Source organism: Grampus griseus, assembly GCF_964374135.1.
Source record: "Grampus griseus genome assembly, chromosome: 4".
In the NCBI taxonomy this organism is placed as follows: Eukaryota; Metazoa; Chordata; class Mammalia; order Artiodactyla; family Delphinidae; genus Grampus; species Grampus griseus.
In genome coordinates this window covers 79,215,766-79,240,337 of record NC_138997.1, presented here as the reverse complement: position 1 = coordinate 79,240,337, position 24,572 = coordinate 79,215,766, and the positions used below count along the sequence as shown (strand labels likewise).

The 24,572-nt window shown below is 38.5% G+C and overlaps 1 protein-coding gene across 8 annotated transcripts in view; it reads right to left on the bottom strand.

Annotated features, from left to right (window-relative positions):
• Positions 1–24,572, bottom strand: part of APBB2 (amyloid beta precursor protein binding family B member 2) — a 374,441-nt gene that overhangs the window by 239,149 nt on the left and 110,720 nt on the right. The window contains exon 5 of one of the 8 annotated variants that reach the window (XM_082652792.1): positions 24,040–24,144. The exons of the other annotated variants lie outside the window; for them this stretch is intronic. The gene's annotated coding sequence lies outside the window, so the exon portion shown is untranslated. The remainder of the gene's footprint in view (positions 1–24,039; positions 24,145–24,572) is intronic. 8 annotated transcript variants of the gene reach the window in all.

Sequence of the window (24,572 nt, the reverse complement as noted above, 5' to 3'; positions counted from 1 at the left end):
TCTTTTTTTTTCCTAAAAGGTAATGTCTTCTCAGAGAATCCAGAATGTGATTAGGCTTTGGTGACACAGGATCATCAATATGACTATCAATTATCATGCTCTGTTAGAACATGAGAACACTATCCCTGAGGAAAAGAAGCTGGCCCAGTGGATACTAGGCAGAGGTTGAGTTTCTACCACCATGATGAGAGCTAGATGGGGAGTTCCCACCAAAGCAACAGGACACTCTGAGAATCAAAGGGAAGAGATTGATGAAATTCAAACACCAAGGAAAATGAGAGCCAAAGGTGAAATCTAAGTCACAGATCCAGGTCTAGAGCCAAGTGGAGTCAGGATGGATGTTAGTGGAAGATGAATGGATGGGATAGAGGGACAGGGCGTAGGACTGGCTTTATGTGTGTGCTGCTGGTAACGGGACTGACCTTGCCTAGAGTGGCCAGTGGCAAGACAACCTTTCCAGGCACAGAGGGATGTCTGTTCCTCTACTCAAAGGTTGCTGACTGCTATATTTTGGGAGATATTTTTGCCTACCTTTCATAGTTTGGATATGTCCTCTCCCTTGCTGTCAAGAGCTGAGTCTCATTGCTTTTAGAGTATCAACCTTTCCCTTCTTCAAGTCAGCTATGATTTTGGAAACCAAATAAAACTAAAAAGCATAAGAGAATTAAAACTTAAAATACCAAGCTCCAGATAAGCTCTGAAGGACACAGTACACAGACTCTGAACCCATACTGGGGCAGCTGAGATGTCTTTTTTGTTTATTCCTTGGTTCTTACAGAATTCAAATCGTATTCCTTAAGTAAGACTCGCACGAAGTCATTTAGTACAGACACAGCCAAACCTAAAACATGCCCTGGGGTGTTATTTTTATTTATTTTTATTTATTTTTAATTTTTTTGCAGTATGCAGGCCTCTCCCTGTTGTGGCCTCTCCCGTTGTGGAGCACAGGCACCGGACGCGCAGGCTCAGCGGCCATGGCTCACGGGCCCAGCCGCTCCGCGGCATGTGGGATCTTCCCGGACCGGGGCACGAACCCGTGTCCCCTGCATTGGCAGGCGGACTCTCAACCACTGCGCCACCAGGGAAGCCCCTGGGGTGTTATTTTTAAGTGACTGCAGTTATATTTCAAGGACATCTTTTAGAGAAACCCAATAAGTTGAATATCCAGGAACACAACCGAACCAATTGCTCTGATGTGAAGTACCTGCGGAAATGTGGGAATAAACTCAAAAGCTGAGGAAGGGAGGGCTTTGTCACAGGATAAGTAAGTGGCTGTGGGCAAGTCAATTAGCCTTCTACTCCCATCTGTAATATGGGTTAATGATACCTACCTTGCAAAGGTATGAAGAACAAATGAAAGGCTCAGACGATACCAAAAAATGTAAATTAGACCTTAATTAAGTGGAAACGCACTACATAACTCCCTATGACACACAGATCTTTATTTAGAGCTGAGAAAGTCATCTGCCTAGTGGTTCCTATCCAGCTCTCACCACCTCATATGATAAGATTCTCTTCCCAAATTATTTTTGACAACTTTCCTTTTGGTTAATAAATAAAATGTTTTCAACTTAACTGTTTAAATAGCAAGTACAAGTATTACTTCATTTTCAGGTAAAAAAAACTAGAATGTAAAGCTTCCCCCCATTATGATATTCCCACTTTGTTTCTTCCTCAACTTTTTCTTATTCAAATGATTTCTTTTCCCTTTTTCCCATTTTTCTTTTTTGAATCCTTGCTTTCTCACTGTAAGTTATGCCCCTGCAATAATAGTAACTACCAACTTTATGTTATTTAGCAGTTTACAAGGCACTCTCATATGCAATACCTTATTTCCCTTAAAGTACTTTTACTTTCTTCCCTTTATTTTTACCTTGCTCCACTTTCCAAAACACAAATAGGACTTCCTAAAATCAGCAAAGAAGCAATTTTTCTCCTTCCGACTGCCAACACATTACACAATACTTGGCAGAGTTGTCTAAAGCAAGTTAGACTATATAGAGTATACCTAAATCCTGACGCATCCAATTCTTCTTGCAGATTATTTTTTTCTCCCCTGGTGATGATCTTTTGAAGTTAAAATACAGTGAACATTATGTAAATGTACCACCATGTTAAAATAAAACAGGAAAATCTCTTTAAGAATCATCAAAAATAGTAAATGAAAAATAAAAGGGAAAGATGAGGTAAAAAGATTTACAAAGAGAAAAAGAAAAAGCAAAGTTGATGCTTTGGCTTCCAGGAAAATCTCCATAATCTATCTCACCAGACCTATTTTTCTCCAAGCTCTGCATTAAATAATCTGATTATTAAACCTGTGAAAAACCACAAGGGATGAGCCCATCTCATTAAAAAAAGATGATCTTTTGAATTATGATCATGAGAAGGAGCATCTATTTCTGGTTTTAAGGACAGAAGTACTTCCTGTTTCTTGCTCAGAGGCAGCGACACTTCTAGTAAGCTTCAGCACAGCACAGATGCCTAGCACCCTTTACCTATCATGATGAAAACAGGGACCTTCAAATAGAAATGTTTCCTCTCAGAAGCTCTACATACTCTCAACCCTGACCAACAAAGAACATGAGGTGTCTGAAACAGGAAAATATTAATTCTACCATATGAAGGTAAACATTATTTAAGAAAAAAAAAAGGATTCTGTAAACTCTAGGGTGGGAATCAGATCAGATTCCCCTATACTCATTCAAACCCTACAGGACACAAAAAGCTTTAAAGTTTGAATTGGCTTTCCCTTTGCTTTACAATGGTTGAATAAGGCCCATAGTAATTTTACAGAAATTCTTGACATACCTTAATACATTAAACATTATTTAAAAAATCAGTTGTTAAAACTGGAGAACTAATAAAATTTAAGGAAAAAGTTGAAAGAGAGGTCATATTTGGTCCTGATTCTGCTGTGGTGTTCACATGTTCAATAATGTAAGCCTTTGGCACATTATGAAATCTTCTTCATTTTACAAGAGATATTCTGAGATTTTATCCTAGGAATGAGAAAGATATCATGGTCTGACATTCTTCTATAGAATCTACAGAGATGCTTCATGGAAACTCAGTATCCTACAGAATACAGCTGGGACTACCACATAAAACGGTACTTAGAAAAGAATGTTTTTCCAGCTTGGACACAACTCAAGTCAAACTAGTAGGGAATCTAAGAAAGACTGACCCAACTGGGATTATGGCCGTGGAAAACCTGAAGGGATGGAAGTCATTTCTTTGAAATGTTGTAAATTGTGTGTGTTATTCTTGTGACTGGGTTTGAGGTCAGACTTGGAATTTATACCTAAGAGATAACTGACCCTTTTTCCTATTATGTACTCAAATCAAGAAAGGATGACACCTAGTTCAATTTTGACAGTGAGAGTAACAATCTCTGAATGAAACTGAAAAGTATAGTAGATGGAATCCATCCTAGAGTAACCAAATTAACTCTTCTTTAATGGACCAGACAACCATGTATCCAAATGGAAAGACCAAATCTCAAAAGTTCACGATTAAGGATTTTCAGCATCAAGTGGTGGATTATAATTATGTGCTTAACTGCATTCCCTCCACTAAATGACACCAAATAAGAGGAAGAGATAAACTCACAAGAAGAAAGAGAATGGAAAGAGAGAAAAATAATGGGAAAACTTTTTGGAAAATGGAAAGCAGATGGGAAAATGACGAGTGAATTTTCAAAGCAGGGACAGACAAAACTGAAATGCCTACTAGCAGAACTGACAGGAAGAAGCCAGACAATACGGGGCACAGACCCTTCAGAAAGTACAAAGTCCAGTTCCATCCAAAGTGGGGGACGAATGGAGAAGGAAGCGCAGAGATGGCATTGAAAACCGGAGAACTGCTTGCAAGACATTTTAAGGAGTAAACCTCCAGATCTGTCCTTCGCCATGAAGCTTGTCAACTCTCTCCTTCCGCCTGAGAAAGTCTAGACTCAGGGACACTAGGAAGAGTGACTGGGTGGAGGTACCATTCTGAAACAGAGGACTGAGTCAAAGTGTACACTGAGTGGAGAGACCCCCAGCCCCTCCCTTGCTGGGTTTCTAACCAGCCCAAGAGAAGAGATCTACAGTTACCAAAACTAGGGAGAAAGGGGGCTTCTGAAAACAGAAAATCATCCTAGGGCAAGTAAGGTCACCAGGTGACATGAGAGAGCCCTGTCAGCTTGTTTATGCACAAAAAGCCTCCACATAAATAAAAATGGACAGCCAATGATCACCAGACATGTGATGAAGAGCCTAACGTGACAGACAGGAACTTTAGGAGAAAGGACAGTCAGTCAACGCTGGGAGCGGGGAGAAAACTTCATACACATTATTAAAAAGACACTTGTATCCATAAAGCAAAACAAGAAGAGGATGCTATAAAATAGAAATATTATTAGAACAAGAGCTACTAGAAATTAATATTATGATCACAGAAATTAAAAATCCATAGAAGGGTTAGAAGATAATAGAGATTTAAATGTTCCCCAAGAGTAGAACAAAAAAATAGCAGGATAGAGATCAGGGACTTTTTTTTTTTTTTTTAAACAATAAGTAAGTTGGAGGAAAAATACAAAAGTTCCAGCATCTGACAAATAAGAGTTTCAGAAAAGAGAAAACAGTGGGAAGAAAATTATCCTCCACCACCTGCTGCAAAAATCATCACAATGGATGGAAAAAGTTACACACCAAGGCACATTATGCTGAAACCTCAGAATATTAGGGGATTAAAAATAAAAGACTCTAAAAGTTCCCCCGCTACACCCCTCCCAAAAGAAGTCACATATAAAGTAACCAGAATCAGAAACGCATCCAACAATAGCAAAATTGGAAGCGGAAGAAAATGAAGCAGGGACTCCAAAACTCTCAGGGAAACTAATTTCCCACTTTAAATTCTGTATCAATCATATGTGAGGAGAGACTAAGTGATATTTGCACACATGCCAGATCTCCAGAAAATTACATCATACACACTCTTCTTTCTTAAGAAGCAACTGGGCAATGTGCCTCCCCCAAAAGAAAGAGGAAACCAGGAGAGATGCTATTCAGTAAACAGGTCGGTCAAGAACTCCTAACATGGTAGTAAAAGAAAATTCCGGGTCAACAGCTGTGCATAAGGCCTCAAGAGCAAACAGTCCAGAAGGGAGCAGGCAAGCAGAAGGCTCCCGGAAAAACGTCACACACACCACAGACACACACATAAGAACTGAGAGCCAAGCCGTTGTGTTTGACCTTATTTGAGAATTTGGGGCTGAATAAGTAGTACATAAATAGAATAGGAAGCCAAAAAAAAAAAAAAATTTTTTTAATATGCTGAACAAGAAAGAAAATAAAATCACAGTACACTGCATAACTCAGCTGTGAAAAATATTTATGGTGAAAATAAATCGAGATATATACTATCTCAGAGAATGAGAGGCAGGTATTTAAGGGAGGGAGTGTAAAAGGGAGCTAACCCCTTATATTCCTTAATAGAAATTCAATGTTTAATGTCTAGAAAAGAAAAAAAAATTTCAAGAAACATCATTATAAAGATAATTAGCTACATGGAAGTAAATATCAGAGGAAGAGCTCACTGAATTGAAAGTAGTTGCCTCTGAGAAATGGGAAATATCGATGCAAATAAGCAGGCAGCAACTTGTAAGCTACATATATGTATTACTGCAAATAAAAAAACATTTTTAAGAGGGTAGAAATTTATGAATAAAATATATAAACCATCTATAAATCATCTAAGACAAACTGATAATGTGAAGTTTCATTTTATACTATAAATTAAAAAAAAAGATAAATCTTAATCTGCTCCTCCTAGTTAATCAAATTGTTAAAATTCCATTTAATGCATTTTATCTTAAAGTAGTAAGGAGCACACCGTGAGAGGTCAATTATACCTAAATTGTCAAGTGACACCTCTAGCCTTAGTTAACATGTGATGAAAGGGTCCCTGGATACCAGTGCACAAGAGGGAATCCGCCATCTCTGTTATCATAGAGTGGTCAACTACAGCTTCAAACAGATAAACATGTTGGCCGCTCCCCATCTACCAGAGCCCAGATGGTGGTTTCTTATAGTGAAGATTGGTCCTTATAGAGGGAAGAAAGATGGAGACTATTCAGCATCTGAACCCCCTTCCTGTATTTGGGAAATTTCTCATCATATGAGTATTGATGAGAGACACACCTTTCAACATAGAGACAAAAATGGCTGGACACTCACCTTGCCAGACTCCCTTGCAGCTAAGGCATGGGACCTAGTCTTGGCCCAACCTGCATCTAAAGCTGGAAACAGGGGCAGAAGGAACTTGTTGTGGGTGAGGGCAATGGCAACAACATCTAGTGCCCAGAGGCAGCCGAGGCTGAGGTGACAGAGTTGGTAGCAAGTGTCTGGTCCCATTGGTGTGGTCAGTGTGAACCAGCATGATCCTGTGTTCAGTGACAGGGTCCACCCTGCATAGAACTAATCATAGCATATGACCTTGGCTATGAACCTGGCTGCATAGTCTCTAATTGCTCCTGACCTTTTCCTAACTTTTAGCAGTTCTAGAAACCACCCAACAGCATCTTCTCCATAAATTACTTCTCTGCGTAAAGCATTCAGCCAGTCTCCATTGCTTCTGTCTCAGAACCCTGCCTGATACATTGCCCCAGGATACGCAGGGGGAGATAGGTGGACATGTCTTGAAGTTAAGAATGAAACATTTATGTTCCTTGTGATAACAAAGCAGAATCAAGGACATTTTTCCACAGGGAAACATGAGGGAAGGTTAGGTTTTAAAGTACAAATAAAACTATACCGCTGGAATGTTATGGGTTAAAAGTTTTAGCGGGCTCATCTATTCTTTGAATTCTTTTCTCCCATTAGAAAACACATTCCAAGTTCAAAACCACTAACTGACTTGACAACAAGCCACGAGAACGTAATCAGTTTGTGAACTGGGAGTTGTCACTACTCACATTTGGCAAAAGACTTGTGCTAACGATTCTCACTGTTGTGAGTGGGCAGAAGAGCAGTGGGTGAGGAAGAACAATTTTCTTTGTCTTTCTACTTAACACAGAGCTTTCTGAGAGCTGAAGCTATCTGAAAACCAGTGGTCAAGAACTGCACATGAATATGAAAATGCAAACCAAGGCATCCAAAGATTTATATTCAGCCGTAGAAACATCAATATTGCTGAAAAGCTACATCCATCAGCTCAGCCTACTGCAGCATATTTAGTTCCAAGACTGAGAAAGCTGAACCCTAGGCAATTTATCTGCATGTGTGTTGGGCTAACCACACAAATTTTGCAGACGAAGCTGGAAGTTAAGATAGATAGATTAGAACCAACTGTTGATGTGACCAAAAGGGCTTCATAAAAGAGTAAAGTGCAATCAGGACATTAATAGAAATGTGGATGGAAAGAAAGAAAGCCTCTCTCTGTGATGCCCATTGTTTCTGGAAACTGAGGAAGTCTTTCATGACAAAGTACAGCTACAGTTTTTGTTAGTCATACTGAACAAGATTATACGCACTCTGTAAAGAAGGCTAACAAAGTAAATGCAAAGCCTGATGTACGCACATAATTTCCCCTCCTGTGGTGTTATTTCATAAAGACTTGCCAAGAGATCAATCCCTCAGTCACAGAAGTCAGGCTACATAAATCACTTTGGAAAAAAAATTAATTGTATTTCAGTTGGTGATGTAAATGCTACTTCAAATTCTATCAACTGCCAAAGCATCTTTACCATATATTCTTCTCCTGTGCCGTCAGTTTTTATAAAATATCTAATGGCCACTAAAACAAGAGCTTTATTCCACAGTTGTCCAGGTGAATTATATTGTGCTCACACAGTGTTTTGAAAAGCTGAGATAAATTCATCTCAGTTAATCCCAGATCACCACCCCGCCCCCAGCTCCCTGTTTCATTTGGAGATTACAATGGACAGTGATTCCACACAGCAACATGCGTGTGTGTCAAAGTAAATATGCAATCTAATCACCACAGCTCTGTACAGAACAAAGCACAGGTTTGATTTTAGCTCTGTACAGAACAAAGCACAGGTTTTGATTTTGCTACTTAGGTTTCAGAAATGAAAAGGTGGGGGGATCCCAAGAAATCAGTCTCAAAAGCTTTTTCCAAGACTACTTTTGTGAGAAATTTTAAAATAAGGCTCAGTTTCTGATACACAAGTATAAAGGAGGCAAATTCACAGCTAGTTACTGAATTTCAAAATGGTGAAACCCTAAAAGCTATTTCCAAAACAGACTCACTATATCCAAAGCCTGAATTAATATTTAGGTATATAGAAATATTTCTTTGTTTTTCTCCCCTCTCCAATGGCTTAAGAGATCATTCAGAAATTCACACTGAGGGGTTTTGTTTCATTCTGCATAGGTTCTGCTTCCAACCATCATAAGTAGCAGATTTTTTTTTAACTTTTACTATAAGAATCTCTATATCAGTATATAATCTCTCAAACACCTTCTTCATCTAAATTTTTTAAACAAATGACAAGATGTAACTAAAATGGCATTGGTTTCACCAATATCACACAATGTAAACTGACAGTCAATGAAGTTCTAAGGAAACTATAAAATGGTGAAAGAGTATCGCTCACTTGAAAAAGTAGTAACTGAAAGCAAGTCCAATGAACACCAATCCTTCAACGTTTACTACAAGCACAGCAGTTTGTAGTAGGTGTGGAACAGGAATGCGGCATGTGACACACCTACTGGCAACAGGGAACTTAGCACATTGCAGAAACATGACACATGGAACACTGATGAACACTGGATCACAAGCCCCCCAGAAAGATTTAAATGTGAAGGACAAGAGGTTGGATAGGTCAACTGAGACCAATTTCTGTCATATTATTAAGCCTATTATACACACTTAAAAGATTTTATGTGACATGAATACGTCCACACCTCTTATATCATAAAGGATACCAATCAACAATACTGTCAAAGTCAACTTCATGCAACTAAGAAACTTTACCATATCTTTCCAACATCACTCATATTGCTGTATTTATTTGTGACCAGTCTGAGTCTCCCACTGGACTATGAGATATTACAGGTCAGAGGTGTGCCCTACTGAACTTTTAATACTTAGCTCTTGGCACCACTGAACACAGAATAGTCCAATATACTGATGATGAATGAATGAACGGCACTAAAATAGTAGCTATTTATTTGGTGATTTATCTGAATACAAAGATTGATTCTTGACAATAAAACAAAGTTCAGGAGGCTTCTACAAAGTTATATTTTACTAAGAAAATGGTCAAAATTAAGAATCAAAAAATACGCAAAAGAGGTGTTCACTGAAGCATTACTCATCATAGGAAAAATGGCAATATTCTGAATTTTCAACAATTGGGCAATGTGCTGTTTTACTACGGTCAAAGACTGGATAGATTATGGAACCATTAAAAATGACAAACATGGGGTTTCCCTGGTGGTGCAGTGGTTGGGAGTCCGCCTGCCGATGCAGGGGACGCGGGTTCGTGCCCCGGTCCGGGAGGATCCCACGTGCCGCGGAGCGGCTGGGCCCGTGGGCCATGCCCGCTGGGCCTGCGCGTCCGGAGCCTGTGCTCCGCGGCGGGAGAGGCCTCAGCAGTGAGAGGCCCACATACCGCAAAAAAAAAAAAACAAAAACAAAAATGACAAACATGAAGGCCTGCAACAGAGGAAATTAAGATGTAACAATAATAAAAAAAGAAGGGGTCAACATAAGATGTATACTACAACTACAACCAAATAAAAATATATACATATGTTAAAAAAGACTGGAATGAAATACACACAAAAATACTTGTTTAAGTAAATAGATTTGGAGCTTATAGGTGATTTTTCCACTCTAAACTTTTTGTAATACTTGATATTTATATCGTCATTTATAGCTCCTATGGTAAAACTGTTACATTGCCATTACAGATTCTTGCAAAAGTAGCATTTCAACATTACGTGTCTAACAGTAATTGTTACAATGATTATTAATAGAAACTTATTTCATCAAATCTAAGTGCTACTGGAAGCTACACCACTATTTTATGTGCTAAGAATAAAAACAAAAGTGCTGCCAAGAATAGTTACAAGATGTCAGCAATGACAACATACATCAAATTTCACGAATGTTAAAATGTGAAAGATGTATGTCTTAGAATCAATGAGACAGAAAAAAGAATAAACAGAATAAAGCAACTGTACAAGAAACTATTTTATTGGTGAAATAAAAGTGATTTCTAGATAACAAGAAACTAACAAATCTATGAGGAAAGTGATAGAAATCTCTTATCAAAATAAATTATTTGACTCACAAATAAGTCTATATAAAGATTGGGATAATGAGAGAAACAAGGACATCACACAACAGAAGTCAAGTCTTCATCATACCCCTGAGATCAAATATACTTGGTCCAAATGGATTGAATAAATGGACTACCAAGAAGTAATTAAGGGTTTCCCTAGTGCCACAGTGGTTGGGAATCCACCTGCCAATGCAGGGGACACGGGTTCGAGCCCTGGTCTGGGAAGATCCCACATGCCGCAGAGCAACTAAGCCCGTACGCCACAACTACTGAGCCTGCGCTCTAGAGCCTGCAAGCCACAACTACTGAAGCCCGCAAGCCACAACTACTGAAGCCCGCACACTTAGAGCTTGTGCTCTGCAACAAGAGAAGCCACCACAACGAGAAGCCTGCGCACCGCAATGAAGAGTAGCCCCCGCTCGCCATAACTAGAGAAAGCCAGTGCGCAGCAACAAAGACCCAATGCAGCCAAAAATTAATAATTAATTAATTAAAAAAAAAAGACAGAAGAAGTAATTAAGGTAAGCCAACAGGCCTGGACAAGATTTTTTAGCTCGGGGTAGGGTGGGGGCTATGAAATGAATTGCTTTGAGTGGCATTCCCTTGAAAGTAATACTGAAGCTTCCTGTTGGTTTATAATCACAGAGAGGGCCACTGACTGAATTTTGGTAACCTCAAAATTTTTGCATGGAGGAGTAAGATGGGAAGAAGCAGTAAGTCCACATCAGTGAATGAAGCATCATGGTTCACAAAAACAGAGTTAAAATTTGTAATTTTCTACCCAGTCCTCTAAGCTTTCCTCCCTAAGTTCACGCACTTCTATAAATAATTGGCTTTTTACTTAAAATAATAATGGAAATGAATTAATCTCACCTGAACTTTTAGCAGTTTAACATGAAGAAAATGTAAGGAACTTTCCAGTTGGAAACCAAATCACGGGACACCACCTTAACTATCCCTGAGAGAGTAACCACAACAATGCAACCAACTGTAAGAACAAACTACAATGAGCAGTGAGACAAAAATATCACCCAAGAAGAAAAAATGTCAAGTGCATTATTTTAAAAGCACCGATTATTTAAACCCTTCATACATCTACATATGTAAAGGCAAAGGGGTCTTACTCATTGCCAAATAACAAAAACAAAATACAGAAGTCTAATACTAAACTAATATAAACATCAGTTTGCTTACTGTAAGAATGAATAAAAGTCATAAAAGCCAACCTCTGGGAAAAATCAACAAAGCCAAGAGTCTGGTTCTTTAAAAAGTCCAACAAAATTGACAAACCTTTAATTAGACTAAAAAAAAGGGAAGAAGACTCAAATAACTAACATCAGAAATAAAAAAGAGAACATTACTACCAATTGTAAAGATATAAAAGGGATTATAAAAGAGTACTATGAACAACTGTATGGTAACAAATTTGACAACCTAGATGAAATGGGTACGTTTCTAAAAACACCTACCAAGATGGAACTATGAAGAAAGAAAATCAGACCTATAACTAATAACAAAACTGATCAGTAATCTCAGAAAGAAAAGCCTAGGACCAGATGGCTTTACCAGTAAGTTCTATCAAACATTTAAAAAAGAAGAATCCTTCTCAAGTCCTCCTAAAAAAATGAAAGAGGGGGAAACACTTCCAAATTCATTCTATGAAGCTATAGCATTACACTAATACCAACGAAAGTTTTCTACATAAAACAAACAGACAAACCCCTACAGACCATTATCCCTTATGAATACTGATGGAAAAATCCTCAGCAAAATACTAGCAAACAGAATGCAACAGCATATTAAAAGTGGCATTTATTGCCGAAATGCAAAGATGGTTCAACATATGAAAATCAAGCAATGTAATACACCACATTAAAAGAATGAAGGAAAAAAATATCACCTGATCATCTCAATTGATGCAGAAAATAAACCTGAAAAATTCAATATTCTTTCATGATAAAAAAACACTCAACAAATTAGGAATAGAAGGAAACTACTTCAACAAAATAAAGGCCTTATATGAAAAACCCACAGCTAACAATATACTCAATAATGGAAAAGGCTGAAAGCTATTCCATTAAGATCAAGAACTAGGCAAGAATGCTCACTCTTGCCACTTCTGTTCAATATAGTACGGGAAGCCCTACCCAGAGCAATTAGGTAAGAAAAAGAAATAAAAAGCATCCAAATTGGAAAGGAAGAAGTAAAATTATTTCTGTTCACAGATGACATGAAAACCCATCACAGATGTAGAAAACACTAAAGATTCCAGAAAAAGAAAAAAAAAAAGGTAGAATAAGCAAATTCAGCAAAGTTACAGGATATAAAATTAACACACAAAAATCAGTTGCATTTCTATACATTAACCATGAACAATCCAAAATGAAGACTAAAGATAATTCTATTTATAACAGAATCAAAAAAGAATAAAATACTTAGGAATAAGCTTAACCAAGGAGGCAAAAGGCTTATACACTGAAAACTGCAAAATGTGGCTGAAAGAAATTCAAGAAAAGTCAAATAAATGGAACGATATCCTGCATTCATAGATTGGAAGACTTAATATTGTTAGGATGTCAATACTACCCAAAGAGATACACATATTCAATGGAATCCTTATCAAAACCCCAAAGACATTTCTGCAATTGTGAAGTCCGCACATATTCTCTCTTTCAGTAAATTTTAAGGGTGAATTGCTCCAAGTTACCAACAGACATTAATAATAATTAATCAACCTATAAAGTAATATATTGAACATTGCGAATTGAAAGCTACCATTCAGACATACAGAGGATTCAACGTTTAAAATAGGGTGGCATCATCACTAACATTCAGGCTGACAATGGACCAAATCCATAACTTTTTGCACGAGACAATCACAGGGGAGACTTGGTGAGCCTGTTCTGCCATTGCACTTGAAAAGCATACCAACGGAATAGTATAATATCAGATAATGGGTAGAAAGGCCTTTTCCATCAACAGATACCTGGGTCTCCACAAAACAGCTACAGTCACAAACCAGGGCAGTGTCAAGGAAGGTAATCACCATCATCAGATACAGAGAGGTTCAATTTGTTCAAAAATTGTACTGTGCATTTTTTTTTTTTTTTTTTTTTTGCAGTACGCGGGCCTCTTACTGTTGTGGCCTCTCCCGTTGCGGAGCACAGGCTCTGGATGCACAGGCTCAGCGGCCATGGCTCACAGGCCCAGCTGCTCCGCGGCATGTGGGATCTTCCCGGACCGGGACACAAACCCATGTCCCCTGCATCGACAGGCGGACTCTCAACCACTGCGCCACCAGGGAAGCCCTGTACGGTGCATTTTTAGGAGTTATTATAGATGCATAGAATTTCTGATTGACAAAGACCTTTAAAATCATATTACATGTGAAAATCATTTTATGGATAAGAAAATGAGGACCCCAGGAAGGGGTACCTATGTAACTCAAGGTCACACAACTAGCAGTTAGCAAAACCGGGACTAGAATCTAGGTTCCCAGTGTTTCTCCATCTTCCCTAATAAAACTCCTGAGCTTCAGGTCGGGAGTACCACCTTAGTCTGTTGGCAGAAAAAATCTCCCCACAAAATGATTTCTTTTTCTTTCCAGTTTTATTGAGCTATAACTGACATATAACATTGTATTAGTTTAAGGTGTACAATATAATGACTTGACATGTGTATTTATGACTAAATGGTCACCACAGTAAGTTAGTTAACATTCATCACCATGTATAGTTAAAAATTTTTTTCTCTTGTGATGAGAACTCTTAGGATCTACTCTCTTAGCAACTTTCAAATGTACAGTACAGTATTGTTAACTACAGTCACCACGCTGCACATTACATCCCCATGACTTATTTATCTTATAACTGGAAGTTTGTTCCTTTTGACTACCTCTCCCACCCACAAACCCCTCACCTCAGACAACCACCAATCTGTTCTTTGTTTCTGTAAATTCAGGATTTTTTTAGATTGTACACATAGGTGAGATCATACAGTATTTGTCTTTCTCTGTGTGACTTATTTCACTTAACATAATGCCTTCAAGGTCCATCCATGTTGTTGCAAATGGCAGCATTTTCTTCTTTTTGATGTCTGAATAATAGTCCACTGGATATATATGCCACAGTTTCTTTATCCATTCAGCTGGTGACGGATACTTGCATGTCTTGGCTATTGTAAACAATGCTGTAATGAACATGGGGGAACAAATATATCTCTTCTAGATAGTGATTTCATTTCCTTCAGACATATACCCACAAGTGGAATTGCTGGATCGTATGGTAGTTCTATTTTTAATTTTTAGAAGAACCTCCATACTGTCTTCCATAGTGGCTGCACGATTTTACGATCCCACCAACAGTGCATAAGAGCTCCTTTTCTCCACATCCTCACCAACACTTATCTCTTGTAGTTTTTTTTTGTTTTTTTTGCGGTACGCGGGCCTCTCACTGTTGTGGCCTCTCCCGTTGCGGAGCACAGGCTCCAGACGCGCAGGCTCAGCGGCCATGGCTCACGGGCCCAGCCGCTCCGCGGCATGTGGGATCTTCCTGGACCGGGGCACGAACCCGTGTCCCCTGCATCGGCAGGCGGACTCTCAACCACTGTGCCACCAGGGAAGCCCCTGATTCTGAATTTTTTGATAGCTGTGGTTATTGTCCCATCCCTGGGGTAAGCGGTTAGGATCTGCCCTGTGAGAGGTGGACTTCCCAGTGTCAATTACTCTGGGAAGAGGCAGAGCCTGAGATAAGAAATGAAAACTAGGAAGGAAAGACCTGGCAGAAATCTTCCCTCTTCCAGGACCTTAATCTATTTGATGCCTGGCCTCTACAACTAAATATGCTGATAGTCCCTTCTGGGAGAGGGGGCTGGTGGTCTAGGCCAGAGAGGTAGCCTTGTAAGGGTCCAGTGAGGATGGGTCTCAGTATGCCATATCTAGTAGCAATTTTACGGGACTCTCAGGGTTTTGCTGAAGGTCATAAACTCAACTTTTATCTACTACAGGGAATTAAGGACATGCTTCCAAGCTAAGGATGGAGTGGGAAATAGGAAAGCAGAGTGGGATAGCAGAGCTATCACAGTGCTGGCAGCAATGATTAGCAAGGTCCCCAAAGAAAAGGGAACCTTGGGACAGGAATCCTGGCATGAGAGCTAGGTTCACCTCATCATATGAAGATGGTGTCCTTTCCCAATCACCTCAGAAGAGGAAGCATTAGTTTATAACTAGGAGACACAATGGGTTTCTTGCAAATCATCACAGGTTAAACAGATTTCCTGATACCAATAACACAGGATGATATTCAGTAGGTGAGCACCGTGATGACTGTCCAATGTTTATAGTCAGCATCCATTCTGATTGGCCAGAATCTGGTTGTCAACTTTTTGAGTCTCATCCTTCCAACAATAATACATGTCTCTCCATCTCAGTTTCTGCTATTGATTCCTAAGCCTTGGAGAACATTAACCTTTTCGTTAGTACTTATCACAGATGCAGGAATGAATAAACACTATATTAATAAACTCTAAGCAATAGATACCATTATTCCCACTTTATAGGCTAGAAAACCGAGGCTCAGAGAAAGAACTCACCCACAGATAGCCTGAGGCAGAGCCAGAATTTTATTCCAAAACAATTTTAAGATTGTATAGAAACAGTCCCTCTACTCTGGAAATCCACCCTCCTATGAAAGATAACATTGCAGGGAACAAGAAACTATGGGACTTGAAGGTAAATGCATCATTATCTCATAAAATATCAATATTAATATGGAAAAGACTGGTCTAATAAGCATGATTTTAATCCTACCCAACTCTCATGCTGCAATTATTGTCAAGCATTACCTGAACACCTAAAAAGCTTTTACATATATCTGTATGACAAAATACTAGTTCATGTCTTCAAATCCATGTGAACTATAAAACCAATTTAACCCTGTTTATTAAGAGAAAAGCCCCAGCATATATTCTATTAATGTGCACTGAATTCCTATGTGAATCTCACTTGATTAAAATATTATTACTATTAAAATATTATTACTATTAAAATATTATTACTATTATTACAAAAGACACAATTTAACAGATTTAAGGAAAAAGTTTGAATTCAACAACTTCCCCTCCGGTCATTTATTTAAACCTCTGACAAAACCTCTGTTCTAAGAAATTATTTCCTCTACTTTCTACTTAGAGAACAAATGAAAGCACATCTGAATTAAATTACCACTGCTGTGGAAACACTGAAACTCTAAATAAAAACGAGCAATCAAGACAAGATTATCTCAAAAGATGCTAGATTCCCTCAACACTGCCCATCATCAGGACAGTCTTTAAATGCCCTTTCTCATAGGCTATGCCAGTCATTAGTTGTAATTAAAGTTCTTGTTGAAATTGGCTTATATCTCTCTACATCTGAATCTTTTCAGGTACCGCTCATTTTCTCTTCTTCCTACTTATTATAAGACATCAGACACTAGTCTGCTTCGAAATTTTACAGGTACTACATCCACATTAAGGTAATTCATCAAAGTAATCTGAATGCTGTAAAGATTATTTTTTTTAATGATACAGAATGTCACCAAATTCCCTTATTAGTAGGGTGGCCATTTAATTTATCATCCAAACCAGAACACTTGGTTCTGAAAGGGGGCATTATCAAAAATAGCAACAGGCACAGTCAGGACTGTCCCAGCAAACTGACACACATTGCCACCCTACTTATTAAAGAACCAAACACCGTGCTTAAAAGCCGAAAGTCTCAAAAAAGTGAAATAAGGTTCATGGTGGGAAAGAGGGCAGAGTGGGTTCATGTGTGAATAGAAAGTCAGAAGAGTCCAATCAGAAGGTCAAGAGAAAGTTGCATTCTCTCTCAGGCACCCAAACGCAATGGCATTTCCAGATTACATAAACACAGCTCCTTCCCACGTTGGATATTAAAAGGGTTTGTACATATGAATCAAGTCTGTCATATGTTGTGTGCTCTCCTTATTTATTTATCGGTTTATTTTACGGCTACCCACACACTCCTCCTCGATGTTACCTTATCTCCCACCCACACCCCACAACCCACAAGCTTCCTTTCCCCTCTCTTCCTTATTTTATGTCTCATCACTGAACCAATAAACCAGAATTCCTAGGAACTTGCTACATACCAGGCACTGTGCTAAGTCCTCCTACATAAAATGGGGATCCCAAAACTGAATTAGATTCAGTCCTTGCCAGCTCATTGTTCAAATTTTTATTCACCACACTTCGTTTAAAACTCAATACAGGGGACTTCCCTGGTGGTGCAGTGGTTAAGACTCCACGCCCTCAATGCGGGGGTCTCGTGTTCAATGCCTGGTCAGGGAACTAGATCCCACATGCCTGCCGCAACTGAGAGTTCACATGCCACAACTAAGGAGCCAGTGAGCTGCAACTAAGGAGCCCGTGAGGCGCAACTAAGACCCGGCGCAACCAAATAAATTTAAAAAAAAAAAACAACAAAAACTCAATACCATTTCACCCCAGCCTCCATTTCTGCATGTCCTAAGCAGCCCAACCAAGGAGTACAGTTGCCAAGTTTCCTAGTGAAGTCACCTCTCTATTTATTTGTAGATAATTTAGTACAGTATATACATTGATATAAAAGAAGAATAAACTAAACAACTTCCATTAAGGCGTCAAAATTCCCACATCTTAAAAAAACTTTATAAAAGCTCTCCTGCTCTCCTAACCAAGACACGGCAGCTTTTGGAGGGGAACACTCTTTCTTGCACACCTTTTTCCTCCTTGAAGCTGGTGAAGGATTATGTCTTGCCCACCACTGAATTTCCAGCACCGTGCAGAGTGTCTAGCACAAAATAGACACTCAATAAATATCTGTTGAATAAATGAATGAATGACGGGCTCATGGTTAATGACTTTTTTTTATGTCAACACCTCAAGATCTTTGCTCCATTGATCAACTCCTCTCTCAAAAGGCAGTCTCCCCACTCCCTCCCCCGCCTCCCCACCACAGTAACAGCTTTGGAGTCAGCCAAAAACCCCATATCAAATCCCAGCCACCTAATAGCAATGTAACCCTGGACAAGTTTTCTAATCATTCTCTATGCCTTATTTTTCTTACCTATAAAATAGAGATAGCACTATCAAGTTTGCTAGGTTTTTGCGGTATTTGTGAGATTTGAAAACAGTTTATGTCAAGGGCCAGGCAGGAACCCGCTAAATGTATGTCAGATGAAAGAATAAAATGCCATTCTGTTCTGTGGCTCCAGGTCAAAATGTAACCATCAAACTGTAATTTGCCAAAGCTGATCTTCATTTAACAACAGATAAGCATCAGAAGTGGTAACACACAACTGGAGTCTGTCTGCTGTGGAACATCAAAGGGAGAGTTTAACATCTGCTTTTAAATGCAGGAGAATAACAATTAGTGCACAAGTAAAAGGGAAAGGTATACAATCCGATTTTATTTTCCCCACAAGGGTATCCATGTATTAAGGGATTACCAGCTTACGGCAGACTAAAGCTTTTTTGCAAGGGTCACTTAGTAGGGGGAGGTAACCCTGGAAATGGTTTTTAAATTCAGCATTTATTGATAGCTCCTGCTTTTCACCATCAAGAAGGTACAGGCCAAGTCTGCCCTTCCTTCAAAGTGCAAAACTAAGCAATCAAAAACTACAAGAATAAGACGGAGGCTGAAGAGTATTTTTACCCAACTTGTTAGCAATCGAAGATATTAAACCTCAAAAGGGAATAACGTCATGAATCTTTGTGCAACTTGAAATTTATGAAATGTATGCCTGTGATGGACGGGACACTTTGTTTCCACTGTAGAGCCACGTTCTGAGACCCATTCTCCTGCTGTCAGGCCGAGCAGCAGCCGTGGGAATAAGCAGCTCCCTGTGCTTTATTGCTAGCACACCTGAACCTGCCATCAACTGCGACCGTGACAGCTATTTACGGGCCCTTACTTTCCCCTTTTCCAGTAACAGCAGCAGAGACAAGCTATGAAACTTCCCCAGGGTTTGCTTTCCTTCCTCACAGCTCTCTTGGAAGATGAAAGAAACCCCAGAGTTTTTCAAAGCCCAGAGGCAATGTTGATCTTGAGTAACATTTTCTATTTTCTTAAAAGACGTCGTTTCCTACTCTCCAGCATACGGAACATGAAGCAAAGCCTAAACTACCTCCTTAGAGTTCAGGAAAATAAATGCAGTAGTTACAAGAGAACGTGAACTCTGGTTTAAAAACAGCAAAGGGTTAGGGATAAACACGGGCTGTAATACTGAACCGTCAAGTTCTGTCCTACGAGCTCACAGTTTTGGCCTCCTTTTAAAGAGTGTCTGAGCAAAAGTGGCTCCCGTCTGAATACGGATATTTCTTCCCTAAATTCCCAGTGAACCAAGTACATGAACCTATTATAACAACCTGTTTTCTTATCCATCTTCCTTTCACAGATGCTTTCTTGTCATGAGTCACAGAGCTCATAAACCAAGAAACTAGGGTGCAAACCTAGGCAGACTGACCTGAACGGTCTCCCATAATATGCCCTGAACCAGAAAAGTACTTCTGTTTGTTGTCTAAATCTGAAACCAGCCAGGACCAACAGGAGTAACCGTCAACACAAGGGCTCCACGTATTTTCACAAACTGAGGTCCTTACCTGCATGAATGATGGTGTAGTATTTTTTATGGACTCAAAAATATCATTTAAGACAGTTTTATACCTGCCATAGCAATGAAGCAGCAAGCACAGCTTTACAGCCTCCAAAAGGGCTTACGAGAAGTGCATTTTAGTCTCAGCTTCAGTTTTGGACAGCAAGTCACAAGATAAAGTGGCAATTAGGAATTTCCTGAAACTTTAGAGATCAATCTAGATATCAAACAACTAAATAGATAAATAAATAAACAAATATCAAACTAAAATCCAATTACCCCCATTTAAGTAACACTTGATATAACTTCAACAGAAGCTTTACATATATAATTTTAAAACACTGAATTTCAAGGGAAAAAATATCTTAGAGATTATTCATCTTATCAATGCAAATTTTATTGAGCAAAGAGTTATGAAAGACAAAAAAAAAAAAAGTGAATGAGACTGGATCCCAGGCCTCAAGACCTTACAGTCTATTAAACATTATGTAAATAACTATAACCCAATTCAAGTTAAAAACAATAAAAGATAAAAGCAGAATATACTATCAGAGAGACTGAAGTAGGGTATTAAGGGAGTTTGACACACAGAAAGGATTACTTCTGATCATAGCACAGTGGTTAAGAGTATAAACATGAGAGTCATACAGACCTGAGTTCAAATGTTGACCACTCCACTCCCTAGCTATGTGACATTAGACAAGTTATTTAACCTCACTGAGCCTCAGTTTCACAATCTTTATAACGGGGCGATAACACCTACCTCTCAGAACTGATATATAGGATTAAATAAGACGAAATATGTAAAACTCTTACTACAATTCCCAGCACACTCCCAGGGTTAATTGCTAGCAGTGGCTTCCAGTCCCAGACCTATTATTTCTCCAACTCACATGCCTAGCTACTTCTCTTACCAATGCTCCTTAATTGCTCTGGTCCAATGCCCTGCTAGATCCTACTACCAACTCTTCTTTAAAGATGAAGAGATGGACTTTGAGAAAATGGGGAACATGCCCAATGCCACACAGACTCCTGATTCCTCGGGAAAACACCGCCCCTTCCTCAGGAGGCCCACAGCATTTGTGAATCCATCTTCCCTACAAGCTCACCAGAGTCAGACGGATACCTCATGGGCTTTAAAGTTAGATGGATCACAGTTAGAATCCTAACTCAAACCTTTTCTAGCTGTGTGAATGCTGGAGAGTTACTTTCCCCCGAGTTTCAATAATCCCTACCCTAAGAATTACTGTGACAATCTAGTAACTCACTGCTATGACTTCCACACTTGTTCAGACAGCGGAGCCAGTCTAAGGGCAGAATATCAGAAATCTTGGTATATTTAACTGTACCACATGAACCAAGAATTATTCTACTAGGAGAAATTACAACTGCATTATATACATACTGCTTCCCAAATATTGTGTGTGTGTGTGTGTGTGTGTGTACACGTGTGTACAAATATATACACACATGTTTTTTAAATCATTTTTCTAAGTTTATTGATTAAATGCTTGTTATTCATTAACTTTTTTTTTCCTATTTGCTAATTTAACTTAACAAGCAGTTGCAGGTACCAAAAGTTCAGGAAAATATAATGAAAAAAAAACCCTTAAGGATTAGAAAATTCTATTCATGATTTATTTTGGAAGGGGTGGGTCAATGAATATCATTACTGAATGTTAGTAGTCAAACGCCTCATTTGAATATATCCAGAATATCACATGATACACACTGAATACATGTTATTTGAATCTGAATTTGAAACTCAAATTAAGTTCCCTGAAAGCAAGAGCATATCTCATTCATCTCTGTATAAGGAGCTCCTAACACAGTGCCTGGCACATGGTAGTTGTGCAAAAAATGCTGGCTTGATAAATGAACCTAAAATTGAGAAGGCATGCAAAGGTCTACAATACATTTTGCATCTCCAATTAATTTGGATTTCAATTTGCTCCAATAAATTATATTCCAAAGTCTATGAAACGTTCCTTCTGTACCCATCACCTCATCTGAGATATTAAGAGCTTCTTGGGAGGAAGAAATACATGGGTAGAATCCTTCCTTAGGCACAGAAATATTGATGAAGACAGCTAAGCGGGAGGAAGATGTCACCTGCACTCTTGTAATATAACAAAGGGACCAAAGAAGACACAAGCTTTATACACAGTACCTGTCAAACAGTGACATTTACCATTTTGAACACATATTTAGTCCCACAAGCCTCCTGTTCAGAACATGTCTGGTTACAGTAAACACAGTAGAGATTGTAGAAGGTGAATCCTAGTCTATTCTCTGCTCACAGATGAAAAACCCACACCATATATTTCACATACTTATACTCCCTTCTAACTGAAAGCCAAGATCACCTAAAATTAAACAAAAAGCTAAGATTCAACTGTTTCTCTTTCACTAAAAATGATATTTAGACAAATATTTATTAGCATGGGAATTCATTATTTATTAAGTGGAAAAGAAAGGATACCAAATAATTTGTAGCATATACTACTCTGATAGTATTAACATAAAAATAAACATAAATATGTATTAAACAGGATAATAAAATACAAGCTATTTTCTACTTCTTTTAAAATAATCCATGGCTAATTTTTCAAAAGTGCATCCACATTTTGTCAATATTATAGACTCAAGTTTCCACAAACCTACTTCAAACAATTAAATAAAACACTTGAAACAAGGAAGTCTTTGAAAACATATTTGTGATTAAGAAAAAACTAAAAGTAGAGGAAACTGGGAGTTAAAAGGAAGTGTGGGGTCTTCCCTGGTGGCGCACTGGTTGAGAGTCCGCCTGCCAATCCAGGGGTCACGGGTTCGTGCCCGGTCCGGGAAGACTCCACATGCCATGGAGCGGCTGGGCCTGTGAGCCATGGCCACTGAGTCTGCGCGTCCGAAGCCTGTGCTCCGCAACGGGAGAGGCCACAACAGTGAGAGGCCCACGTACAGCAAAAAAAAAAAAAAAAAAAAAAAAAAAAGGAAGTGTGGTGGTTGTTTAGGGTTCTGAATTTTCCCTAAAATTGCACTAACTTCCCCCAAAATAAGTCACCAATTCATTTAAGTACCCCTTACAGTTTTCAAAGTACTGTCAGAAACATTCACCTGTGACTTTTGTAAATTTCAGAAGGGACTTCCCTCTATCTCCCCCCACTCTGCCCTCTCCCTTAATGTTTACTTCCATATAACTAGTTCTTCAGCACTAGATTTATACAGAGCATACGTACGCATTATAACCACCTTCTTTTTAACTTAAAAGTCAACTGTGAACATCCTTCTGTGCATATAAATTTTCACCTATGACATCAGTTTCAGTAAGCAGGGATCCTTCTGCCATAGTCCCTTTGGTAACACAGGGACTGTCTTTAGCTTACTGTGCTGATCAAAAGTCCTACTGATGCCTTGCTTCTACAAAATGGAAAACTAACTTTTACAGCAATATCACAAAGGGAATATTTTGGTGTAATGGAAGAAAAATATTTCACCAGGGACTATATTAAATTTTAAAGAAATGCTAAATTATTTGAAAGGCAGTTTAAGTAGCTCACTTTCTGGGGCTAAGTTGTATTTCCAATCTAAACACCACTGCAAATATTGAGATCCTAATGGCCAGAGAATTAATCTTTTGCTCTTTTCGTTCTACTTCTGTGGACAGACTGGTGACTTCCAACATAATCCTCTTTCAAATATCCTTCCAGGATGGAATAAATATCCTTTATTTTAAGGTTAATATGTGAATACAAGGCTAAAAAATTCAACTAAATATATTGCTATCATTTTTTTTTAATTCCACTGACAATAGTATTTCACTACTGCAAATGTTTCACTGTAACAAAAAAAAAATGTTTTTGGAGAAAATTTTCGAAGTCCTTGCTTTCATTGGATTTATATTTTAGCAGAGACTTGATGGCTCTCAGAAACTGTTTTTGTGGTGTGTGTATACTCCGTGTGTGTATGTAATATTTTTTCAGTACATCTTATTTAACTTCAAAACAGCTTCATAATTAAAGACCCTTACCTTATTAAAATTATTTCAAATAACACACAATTTAGTTCTAAATAAATTTACACTACAAACAATATAACAATAAAATCTGATCTTACTGTTTAATGCTTCTATGGAACTTCTAGAGTATAGCTCTTTTCTGTCTTGTTTTGTTTTAGGAATGTTTCAACTATCTCATTTGTACTGTCAGAAATGTAGAGGAGCTGCAATACACAAAGAATACAAAGTTTAGAAAACTATCTAGTGATTTAATGAGCAAACAGTTCCTACTGTCAATGATATTGCTTCTGGAATACACCAGAAAGGAGGTGTGTGTGAATGCGTGTGTATGTGTATGTGTGTTGTTTCCCTTACATTCTTATGGGCCACTCACATTTCCAAGTACTATCTACAAAAAAGTAGACTGTATTACTTTTAGGGCCCATTTTACCTTTCTCTTCAAAAAGATCAGGGAAATAAACTGAACTTTATGGCGCCGAACAATTTTTTCTACAAGATAGTCAAGCCATTCACACAGGTTTCTCAATTAAACTATCTTAGAGTTTCTCGAAAAAGTTATAAAACAATAAAACTGACAGATGCATCAATTCTTCCAAAACCAAGCTACATGAGGGACTTATTGAACAAGTGA